The sequence below is a fragment of the Bombina bombina genome, chromosome 2 (genome assembly GCF_027579735.1).
Source record: "Bombina bombina isolate aBomBom1 chromosome 2, aBomBom1.pri, whole genome shotgun sequence".
Lineage (NCBI taxonomy): Eukaryota > Metazoa > Chordata > Amphibia > Anura > Bombinatoridae > Bombina > Bombina bombina.
In genome coordinates this window covers 1,304,851,733-1,304,864,542 of record NC_069500.1, presented here as the reverse complement: position 1 = coordinate 1,304,864,542, position 12,810 = coordinate 1,304,851,733, and the positions used below count along the sequence as shown (strand labels likewise).

The 12,810-nt window shown below is 38.1% G+C and overlaps 1 long non-coding RNA gene across 1 annotated transcript in view; it reads right to left on the bottom strand.

Annotated features, from left to right (window-relative positions):
• The window catches only part of LOC128648269 (uncharacterized), a 29,096-nt gene extending 18,625 nt beyond the window's left edge, over positions 1-10,471 (bottom strand). The window contains exon 1 of the long non-coding RNA XR_008400556.1: positions 10,379-10,471. This is a non-coding gene — a long non-coding RNA (uncharacterized LOC128648269). The remainder of the gene's footprint in view (positions 1-10,378) is intronic.
• Between the last annotated feature and the right edge of the window lie 2,339 nt (positions 10,472-12,810).

Here is a 12,810-nt window from a genome sequence, read left to right as displayed (position 1 = left end):
CTTTAATTTATATAAGAGCAGAACCAACTCTATAGAATGCAGACTAGATGCACACACAGCATATCTTGCACTTATTTCTGTAAAGGAAAGGTTCATTACCCATTGTGACTAATCGTGTTTGTGCTTTAATAACATAGGACAAGTAGGGCTCAATATACGTTTTGTTTCTGATCTAGTTCCAACATATACTATACAAATATACGCTTAAGTGAATGGAGGCAGATACGATCTTTGCGTGCTACTATAAACAAAGGCTACGTCACTGATACTAATGGCGCCCTGCAGCCAATAGGATTAACGGTGCACCGCAGCCAATAGGATTACCTAATTTTCGCACACCTCCTTGAGTCATAGCGATCACGGCCATGATTGGTGACTTATGAGGGTGACTTCACTGTACAGTATCAGATTGGGTTTTAGGTATAATGATGTGCTATTTAAAGGGGTGGCACCCAGGCCTCGGTTTGTCTGCTCACATTGAGAAAGGCTGACATTGCAGCCGAAACTAGTTTGTGTGTTTGTGCACCTAGGTGCACCCTTTGGTTTTAAACTCTAGATGTCTCACCTAACCCAGGTCCACCCTCTTCTTCCCTCAGCTCACTACCCCAAATGACACCTCATACACCTTGCCCACGTAACCCTCTAAACCTTGTTAACTGCACCTCTGTTAGTACACCCCAATTCTCTTGTGCCCTTTGGAATGCACGCTCTGTATGCAATAAGCTTACATCTATTCACGACCCATTTATTTCACGTTCACTTAACCTGTTAGCCCTCACTGAAACTTGGCTTTCCTCCTCTAACACAACTGCTGTAGCCTCACTGTCCTATGGCGACCTGCCTTCAGTCACACTGCCAGGCCAGGAGACAAACAAGGAGGGGGAGTAGGAATTCTCCTGTCTCCACACAGTACCTTTCACTGCATTCCTTCACCCCCTCACTTTCCTTCTCATCTTTTGAAGTTCATGCTATCCACCTCTTCTCCCCTCTAGCTCTACGTGTGGCAGCATCACAGTTTCTGGACCCCTTTGAAGCCAGGCCTCCACATTTTCTCTCTTGCAATGTCCCTTCCCTCATCTTAGGGGACTTCAATATATCCATTGATAATCCTAACATGCCTGCTGCCTCTAAACATCTATCCCTTACCACCTCCCAACATCTCCACTGTGAAGGCAACTCCATAGACCTGGTCTTGACTAATCTCTGTGCCGTTTCCAACTTCCTTAACTTCCCCTTTCCTCTCTCTGACCATCATCGACTAACTTTCTCTCTTACTCTACCTGCTACATCTTTGCAATCCCCCCAAGAAACTGCTACATTACAGGAATTTAAATGACTTGGATCTCACAGACTTTTCCACTCAACTGAATCCTTTGCTCTCTGACATTTTATCCCTCTTTTGCCCAAACCTCTTGGCTTTACAGTATAATTTGGCACTAAAATAAACACTTGACCAAACTGCACCCTCCACTGTTCGCCATACATCAATCACTCCACGGCAACCGGACATCTTCAGCGATGTTCACGGGCTGCTGAACGGCAGTGGAGGAAATCATGCATGTGGCATTATAAATTCATCCTTAAGTCCTACAACTCTGCGCTCAGCCTGGCCAAACAAGTCTATTTTTCCTCCATTGTGTCATCTGACGCACCAACTACAGAAAGCTGTTCTAAACCTTTAACTTCCTTCTACGTCCTCCTGCACCCCTGCCCACTACCAACCTCACTGCTCAGATTATTGCTCATCGCTTCAAAAATTAAATTGACACTATTAGAAAAGATATCTGTACCTCACACCCCTCAAACCTAGCAATCCTACCCACCCCTTCTAAATAACAAAACTCTATGCTACTTCCCTCCTGTAACAGAGGAAGAAGTCTCTGTACTCCTATCCTTGGCTCATCTCACAACCTGCCCACTTGAACCTATTCCTTCACAACTTTTTCCCTCTCTCTCTGCTTCACTAACCCCTACCCTAACTCATCTTTTTAACCAATCTCTCACCGCTGGCACATTCAAGCATGCGCCAATTATACAAATCCTAAAAAAGCCCTCGCTTGACCCCTCCACGCCCTCTATCGACTGGTCTCCTTACTTCCTTTTGCTTCAAAATTATTGGAACGACTGATCTATAATTGGCTAACTCAATTTCTCACAACTAACTCCTTACTTGATCCACTACAATCTGGTTTCTGCCCTAAACACTCAACAGAAACTGCTCTTGCTAAAGTAACAAATTACCTGTTATCAGCTAAAGCAAAAGGCCACTACTCCTTACTAATTCTTCTTGACCTATCCACTGCTTTTGACACAGTCGACCATCCTCTCCTCCTAAAAATACTACATTCATTTGGCATCCGATACACAGCCCTCTCCTGGTTTGCCACATATCTCTCAAACCACTCGTTTTCAGTTTCCTTTAACAACATATCTTGCAATCCTATGCCTCTCTCAGTTGGAGTACCGCAAGGCTCTGTCTTGAGTCCCTTGCTTTTCTCTCTCTATACATCCTCCCTTGGAAAACTTATAGCCTCCTTTGGATTCCAGTACCACTTATATTCTGATACCCAAATCTATCTTTCCTCTCCTGATATCTCTCCCTCTTTACTCAACCAGATTTCCAACTGCCTCTCTGCAATTTCCTCTTGGATGTCTTCACACTACCTCCAACTCAATTTGTCCAAAACTGAGCTGCTTCTTATTCCCCCCTCTTTGAGACATCCAACACCTGACTCAGAGCTCACATTCAGAAAGTGTGTAATCTAAGAAGCACCTCAAAGTGGGCAAAGTGTCTAAATAAAAATTTTCAATTAAAATATATGAATGTGTTAGGACTACGATGTAAGATTATATTAAAACATTTATTGTGCAATTCAATTAAAACAATAACAATTGACCGGTCTCAGTGCTAAAAACTATTAGTCACTATATATATATATATATAAACATTCATGGATCCATGTGATGTATTTTAAATACGTTAAAAAATACAAATTTCAAAAGATGTTAAAACACAAATGAAGGTATTGGCTAAATGCGGCTTATCTTATCTTATGTAAAAAATTAAGTTAAGTTAGCTCTCAAACCAATATGTCTCAGTCCAAAATGTTTGTAGAATTTTAGTGTGTATACTCCCAAATAGAGTATCTGCTTAATGGTGCAGTGGTGTATCAAAGGTGGTGATCCAAAACCCTGTGTAGTTTACAATTGGAATGTCAACCCACATATACAAGCACTTACCGAATCCTGCAGTTCACACCTACGCAACATTTCCAGAATTCGGTTCTTCCTTACTCAAAAAACTACACAAATACTTATTCATTCCCTCATTTTGTCACGCATTGATTATTGCAATCTACTCCTAAATGGCCTTCCAAAACACCGCCTCTCCTCCCTCCAATCTATTATGAATGCTTCGGGTAGACTCATCCACCTAAGTCGCCGACCTACATCAGCTGCTCCGCTCTGCCAGTCTCTACACTGGCTCCCCATACACTACAGAATACAATTTAAAGTATTAAGCCTAACTTACAAAGCACTTAACAGTCTAACTCCTAACTATATTTCCTCTCTCATCGTGAAATATTCCCCATCCCGTCCTCTTTGATCAACCTCTGACCTACGTCTCTCCACTCCTGTTATCTCTACGTCCCACTTCCGCCTCCAAGACTTCACACGTGCTGCTCCTGTCCTCTGGAGCTCTCTACCCCGCTCCATAAGACTGTCTCCAACCTTGTATAGCTTCAGACGCTCCTTGAAAACCCACCTATTCAGAGAGGCTTACCATCTCTCCTCTATCCCTCATCCAAGCCAAACTAATACATGAACTGCCTGACTCACTGCTGCAACTACAACCAATGTGACAAGCTACCCCAACCTTATGTCTCTGCACCCTAAACCTGTAGACTGTGAGCTCTCCGGAACAAAGCCCTCTTCCTCCTGTACTAGATTTGTTTAGTTTTGTTATGTTTTGTATTTTATCACAAATCCTTGTCATTGTATACCCCTATCATTGTACCCAGCGCTACGAAATTTGGCGGCGCTATACAAATAAATGATAATAATAATAACAGCCTGAAGCTCTGGATAGAGTCTGGATTATACAGTACTAAATATATCTGGAGATTCTGAGCAAAGAAAAATAGTACTAGTAAAGGATACAATCCGATGTAGTACAGGTAACAGGCACAAGGGTCAAGTTAAAGCATAGTCAACATCACAATCCAGGTCAGCAACAGCAAGGCAAACAATCCAGCAAGGTACAAGGAGTTAAAGCAAAGCATAGTCAAAGTGCAGTTCTGAGATCAAATTGAACAGCAAATCCAACAAAGTGCCAAGGGGCAGAGAAAAAGCAAAGTCCAGTATCCAAATCCAAGTCTGTAACAGAGAGCAATCAAAATAGCAATACACAGCACACCCAGTGTGGCAATTCAATAAACAGAGAGTGACCGCTGAAAGGGCTGGACTTATATAGCCTGAGAGTAATTGCCAATTGCCCGCAGCTGCCGGCAGGAGGAGCCAAAGTGAAGGAAAAAAAGCCACAAAAAAAAACCAACTAAACAAAGAAACAGTCTGCATAGATGGCACACAGAAAAAGAAAAATACCAAGAAGCTGAGGTGCCAGTTAGTTTACTCTCTCAGTTCTGAACTAATCAACTTCTTCTCACTTCAGTTTATAAACCAACTCTCTGTAATCTTGCTTTGCTTTAGTTCTGTTAAAAAAAAGAAATGGGTGACAGTATCAAATTATTTATTGCCCATCCACCTTCTTTGCTTAAATCTCTACCCCATAGTCAATTCTTGTGAGTTCGCAAGATTGTATCAGACGAGAAACTTGCTGATCAAAGATTAAAAGAAATGGGTGAAAGATTTTTAGCACATGGGTATCCAAAAAATATGATTGATTGAGAAATTGAACAGGTCAAAACTATTCCTAGATCAGATTTAATTGGGCCTAATAATAAAAATAAATTTAAAAAAGATAAGGAAAAGGACCAGCGTCTGACGTTTGTGTCAGAATTTAATCCACAGAGTAAGGATATAGAAACATAGAAACATAGATATTGACGGCAGATAAGAGCCATAGGCCCAGCAAGTCTGCCCGACCTTACCTAACAGTATAAACTTATCTAGTTCGTAGGATAGCCCTATGCTTGTCCCATGCATTTTTAAAGTCCCCCACAGTGTTTGTTGCTACTACCTCTTGAGGAAGTTTATTCCATAAATCAATCACTCTTTCTGTAAAGAAGTGCTTCCTCAAATTACTTCTGAATCTACTACCCTTTAGCTTGAGCTCATGACCCCTTGTTCTTGAATTTTCCATTTTATGTAAAATACCCACAGCCTCAGTTTTACTAAACCCTTTAATGTACTTGAAAGTTGCTATCATATCACCTCTTTCCCTTCTCTCCTCTAAGCTATACATATTTAGGTCATTGAGCCTATCCTGGTAAGTTTTATTTTTTAGACCATGTACCATTTTGGTAGCCCTCCTTTGCACAGATTATTATTTATATGGTGAAGTGTCCGTATGGGAAAGTTTATATCGGAGAGTCCACTAGTGCAGCTAGAGAACGGGTGATCGAACATAAAAGCAATATAAGAACAAAAACTATAAAAGCCCCTGTATCTAATAATTTTTTAAATGCTGGTCACACCATAAGTCAAATATGCTTTCAAATAATAGATCATGTAGAGAAACCATGGAGAGGTGGGGATAGGAAACAGAGGGAATCATTCTGGATATATATGAATTAGGGACCCTTGAACCAGGAGGTATTAATAAGGATTGGGATTTATCAATATTTTTATAAAACATTGTGTTTGAATTTTGTTAATAAATTAGATGTTTTCTATTTTCTTCAATAGATAAGGTCTGAATTAGAATGTAATTTGATTTAATGATAAACCACACAATTATGTCTAAATAAATGTATATATATAGATTAATTAGCAATGTTACGGTTAATGTATGTTTAAACAAAATTGTATATAAACTAACTAGTAATGAAATGGTTAATGTGTCTTTGGCGCCACCTAGTGGTATAAGTGTATATAAGTCCCAAATGGTGACACTGAACCCAAATTTTTTCTTTCGTGATTCAGATAGAGCATGACATTTTAAGCAACTTTCTAATTTACTCCTATTATCAAATTTTCTTTATTCTCTTGGTATATTTATTTGAAATGCAAGAATGTATGTTTAGATGCCGGCCCATTTTTGGTGAACAGCCTGGGTTGTCCTTGCTGATTGGTGGATAATTTCATCCACCAATAAAAAAATGCTGTCCAGAGTTCTGAACCAAGAAAAAAGCTTAGATGCCTTCTTTTTCAAATAAAGATAGCAAGAGAACGAAGAAAAATTGATAATAGGAGCAAATTAGAAAGTTGCTTAAAATGTCATGCTCTATATGAATCACAAAAGAAAACATTTGGGTTCAGTGTCCCTTTAAGGGATTGGCTCCAGAAACGTTGCTATTTTGTTGTCTTTTTAAGATATAATAAATCATTTGATGCTGTCACCCATTTCTCCTTTTTTGATTTGCTGTCTTTGGGCTTTATTGGCAGTAGCCCTGGGTTGACGTGCATATATCCTGCATGCTGGATTACCTGTATTTTTGAGATTGCTTTAGTTCTGTCTGTGTCAGAGAGTTCTAGACTGCAGCTACAATTTCACACAGAACTCAACATGAACTCAACAGCAAACCAAAATCTCTCAGCACCAGTTTTAAAAGACTGGGAAAATATTTTCAACAATCACAGTGATGTAGCCATTTTTCCTGCACAGTGTTTTGATAAACATACAGTATGTTAATTAGTGATAATACAAGTTATTTTCTCTTAGCACTAATGAATACTGTGAGCCTATACTGCTATGTCGTATGCTGAGCAGCCAAGCACAGGGAATAAGATAACCTGGCTTAACTTAGTTTTAGTCTAGCCTGGAAACAAGTGTATGTTTTTTTCTGAAAGAAATAAAAAAGAAGAGCTTTAATATCTTCAAATATTTAACCTTTTGATTATCTATTTGTTCATAGAATTATGAAGAGTTTCCAGTACCTTACAAATGCCCACACCATTATTACTGGCTTGACATACATGGAAGAAGGGAAGTGAATACATGTGTAATGTAAACTGTAGAAATCTTAGATTCATCTGCCAGGAAGATATTTTTAGAGTTAAAGGGTCACTAAACCCAAAATCTTTCTTTCATGATTCAGATAGAGAATAGAAATTTAAACAACATTACAATTTACTTCCATAATTTATTTTGCTTCATTTTTTAAATATCCTTATTTGAAGAAAAAGCAATGCACATGGTGAGCCAATCACATGATGCTTCTATGTGCAGCAACCAATCAGCAGCTAGTGAGCATATCTAGATATGCTTTTCATCAAAGAATATCAAAAGAATAAAACAAATTAGATAATATAAGTAAATTAGAAAGATGTTTAAAATTACATTCTCTTTCTAAATCATAAAAGAAAAAATGTGGGTGGCATGTCCCTTTAAGGCCAATCCTGTAAATATGAAAATTCCACATGGTTTCTTGTTACACCATAAAAAAACTGTGATGATGCATTGAGTTCCCCCACTAATGTTATTGTAATTATTCATCTGATTTTTTGATATAACATTACATTTTGGCCCACACCCAACATCATATCTCATTGTGATTTTGTTTGTCTGTGGTTTTGTGCATGCTAATATAACATATTTATTAGCACCATTGTTTCTTGGTTTAAAGGAACAAAAAATGCAGGCTAGTATGTTGTGAAGTAGCTTTTAAAAAATTAAATACTAGGCCATTTTAGTATTTTTTTTTAACACATGACACTATGTGAACACATGCAGTGCTGATCTTTGCATTTTATGTCTCTTTAAAGGGACATGAAACTCACATTTTTTCTTTCATGATTCAGATAGAGCATTCCATTTTAAACATCTTTCCAATTTATTTCTATTATCTAATTTGTTTCTTTCTCTTTGTATCCTTTGTTAAAAAAAGTATACCTAGGTAGGCTCAGAAGCTGCTGATTGGTGGATTGGTGGCTGCACGCATATTCTCTTGTCATTGGCTTTCAACTAGCTCCCGGTAGTGCATTATTGCTCCTTTAACAAAGGATACCAAGAGAATGCAGACGACACCCAAATCTACTTCTCTACACCAGAGCTATCTCCTTCCTTGCTAACCCGTGTCACTAACTGTCTTTCTCACATCTCTTCCTGGATGTCCTCTAACTACCTCAAGCTAAATCTCTCCAAAACTGAGATCCTCATTTTCCCCCCTTCTTCAAAAATCTCCACCCCCAATCTCTCTATAACTGTCGACCACTCCATCATTACCCCTACCCCGCATGCCCGATGTCTCGGGGTCACATTTGACTCAGATCTTTCTTTCACTCCTCACATTCAGTCCTTGGCTAAAGCCTGCCGCTTCTACCTTAAAAACATCTCTAAAATTAGACACTTCCTTACACAAGACACAACTAAGATTTTAATCCACTCTCTCATTCTTCCCCGCCTCGATTACTGCAACTCTGTAGTTTCTGGTCTCCCCACCTGCCACCTAGCTCCTTTACAATCCATAATGAATGCCTCTGCCAGACTCATCTTCCTTACACGTCGCTCTTCATATGATGCTCCTCTCTGCCAATCCCTTCACTGGCTTCCTCTTGCCTCTAGGATCAAACACAAAATTCTTACTCTGACATACAAAGCCCTCAACTGCACTGCTCCCCCCTATATCTCAGACCTTGTCTCCAGATACTCTCCTTCCAATCTCCTTCACTCTGCTCATGACCTCCTACTCTCCTCCTCTCTGGTTACCTCATCGCACTCCCGTTTACAGGACTTCTGCAGACTGGCTCCCATCTTGTGGAACTCTCTGCCTCACCCCACAAGACTCTCCTCTAGTTTTGAAAGCTTCAAGCGCTCCCTAAAGACTCTACAGTTCAGGGTTGCATACAACCATAGATCACCTTCTTAAGAGCTGACTACAACAGTGCAACTCTTGGCAGGGCCCTCTACCCATTTGATCCCTATAATTATTTTGTTGTACTCCCCCTTTGTTTATAGCACTGCGGAATCTGTTGGCGCTCTACAAATAACCGATAATAATAATAATAATAATAATAATAATAATAATAATAATGAAGCAAATTAGATAATAGAAGTAAATCGGAAACGTGTTTAAAATTGTATGTTCTAAATCATGAAAGAAAATTAAGGTTTCGTGTCCTTTTAATTAGGAAACAGACCTATAGACTTCCTTGCCTGTTAATTAATTTAATTTGCTAACATAAAGTTACAGGAAAAGCAGGCAATATAAATAACTGAAGAACAATGTAATGCTGTGTTTCTTATGCATTATTAAACATTTTTATGGCTGATTTTATTTTTGTGCTTAACGTTTCACTACATAACTGTCATTTCATAGGTTTGGTTCTGACCTCCTATAATAGAATACCATATAATTTTGCATTTATAGTTAGAATCAACATTTACACGCTTTCCATACATTGCAAGTTTAGGATGCGCTTTCTTTGTTTCTCTGCGTGCTCTGTAATCATTTAAAGATACCATTGACATAGATACGAATAATTAATTAAAGCTTGCAAACACATATTAAGCTGTAACTTTTAAAGCTTGAGTTATCTCACTTTTCATTGAACATACCAGAATGTCTAAAGATTTAGGAGTACAAATATGGATTTAGAGCTCATATTTATGGGCATTAGCAAAACATTAAGAATAAAAAAAAAGCATTTGCCATTTTAAAGCATGTTTAGGATCCTTTTTTCTGCTAATTGCCATTGCCCTTAATTGTATCCTGAGGCACTGGCTGCTCAGCTAATCAAGCAGTCAGGTTAATCAACCATCTCATCTTCCTTTTGAGCTGGGTCACTGCTCTTTTTCTCTCACAAATCTGCTCTCCTGAGAGGCAGACTACTAACAACATGTATAATGTTCTGTAGTTGTGACCAGATAAAATAGTAACCCCCTTCCATTTAGTTTATTATATTATTTTTTTTACCTCTGTGCTAAACATATTTTTAGGTGTGTTTTCAGTTTGGAAATTGGGCATTTCTAAGTAAGGGATAGTTACAGGTGGAAGCAGGCAGAGTTCTAGAACTATGACAATCCAGCAATATGCAGTTGTGAGCTCTAGGACCAGTATTGCAAACATTACATGCTCTAATAAATATGAGAATGCAGTTTGTGCATTAGAATATGCCTTTAAAACAATATAAATGTGTCTTGTATTTATTATACCTTGATAAAAAAAACTATGCTTACTGGGAAATTGCCTTCATATTGGGCCAGCCAACTTGTTTAGAGAATATACTTATTTTATGCCAGGGACATTTACGTTACCTTTTAAATGTGTGTATCCACCGCCCTAGGCTATATATATCTCTGTGCAGATGGTAAAAGAGGTTGCTACAGAGAAGGTCATGGCAGTCATTCTCAATTTAACAGAGGCCAATAAAATTACTAGCAGTGTAAAGATGCAGCAAACACACATATGATTACAGAGGGAAACAGGCAGCTGGAAGAACAGCATGTACTTTGCTTTAAAGAGGCAATTGATTCAGTTCCCGTCTATCTCATTTCCATTTGCAAAGTTCAAAAACAAGGTCTCAAAACCATTTTCATTTGATTATATAATTAATTTAAATCTCTTGTGATGTCTTACAAGAGATTTTACTATTTAGACAGACAGACAGACAGACAGACAGATAGATAGATAGATAGATGGATGCATACACAGATAGATATATGGATAGGCAGATATATTGTGCCACTTTCATTAGAAAGAAAATAGGGTAGATTCCAATCTTTCCAATATTGGCTCCTGATAACTCAGTTTCGATACTGGCTGATATGGGAAGCATGTTTTTAAAATGATTACAACCCAAAATGTTTTGGCTGCTGAAAGCCCACAGCCACAAATTATTTTTTAATAGAAAATTTCCCAAAAATATGTTTTTGGTTGTTAAGTACTTGTAATTGAGATCAAAACTGGGAATCGTACAGTCTGTAAGGGAAATACTCATTTACATGTGTGAGATTAACCTATTGTATTCTAAATTCATCCTGATCACTAGCAGAAAATATGAATACCATTTGTAAATAATAATGATAGGTATACTGGGCATGTTTGCTCATGTTTGCTCAGTGACACATTTAGGGCTACAAGTGAAGCGCTAATTTATTGCATGACCGTAAATGGGCAAATACGCCCATTTATGTGCACACAAAAAATAACCAGCCATTACAAGATCAGATCTCTGACTAATTTTCTAAAAGTGAAAAATGAAAATAATTTAAAGCATTGCACTAAGCAGTTTTTTGGGGGTTAAATTTGGCGGGTGTGGGGTGTTAGAAAAAAAACAGAACTGAAAAGTGCCTTTACATTGCAGTCTATGGGGACTGTGTGTTCCCAGTAAATATATATGTATATGCTTATATACATCTATATTTATGTTTTAATATGTGCATATACACATATTAACACATAAATATACATGTATATATTCATATACATATATATTTATATTTGCTGCCCATTGCTGAACGACTTAACCCCTTCGCTGTACTAGTTCTCATGCTGTGCCTCAAAGCATTAGAACGAGACTCCCATTGGAGCCTATGGAAGCGCACTCTTGTGAGCACAATGCTTCCATGAAATTCACATGCACTAGTATTACTAAGTTAAGTGCAAATATTGCTTTCGCAAAAATGATATTTTGCGCTCAATTTATAATCTAGCCCTTAATATTTTAAAAATATTGTTGTTGTTTTTTTTTACAGTGGTTCCAATTATTGACTGGGAAAGCACTGTTTTAAAGGAATAGTCTAGTCAAAATTAAACTTTTACTCAGATAGACCATGCAATTTTAAGCAACTTTCTAATTTACTCCTATTATAAATTTGTATTTGTTCTCTTAGTATTAGTACTTTGTTTGAATGTAAGCTTAGAAGTTGGCGCATTTTTGGTTCAGAACATGGGTAGCGCTTACTGATTGGTGGCTACATTTAGAAAGTGCTACCCAGGTTCTGATCTTAAAATGGGCTGGCTCCTATGCTTACATTCTTGCTTTTTCAAATAAAGATACCAAGAAAATGAAGTAAAATTGATAATAGGAGTAAATTATTAAGTTGCTTAAAATTGCATGCTCTATCTGAATCGTGAAAGTTTAATTTTGACTAAACTATTCCTTTAAGTTAAGGTATGTCAAGATATACATCTGAAATCAAAAAGAACTCTACAGGTTTCTATTAGAAGAAAGTGGCTTAAACTTATCTCATCTTCTTAAAAAGTTGTCACACTGTAAACTGGGAAATCATTTTATTGCAATAATGAAGCTGCAAAATTTTTGTGTTTTTAAATGAGATTGTGGGGCCAATTTATCAAGCACCTTATGGAGCTTGATGTCCCTTATTGTCTTAAGACCACTGCTCCATAACTTGTCCGCCTGCTCTGAGTCTGCGGACAGAAATCAACCCGATCGAATACGATCTGGTTGATTGACACCCCCTGCTAGCGGCCGATTGGCTGTGAATCTGCAGGGGGCGGCATTGCACCAGCAGTTCACAAGAACTGCTTGTGCAATGATAAATGCCGACAGTGTATGCTGTCGACATTTATCGATGTGCAACGGACATGATACGCTACAACGTATCATGTCTGCTCGCACTATGATAAATCTACCCCTGTGCCTTCATGGCCAGGCTTTCAAACGGGATTGTGCTTTCGTGACTAGGATTTCAAAAGGAACAGCATCTTCATGACCAGGATTTCA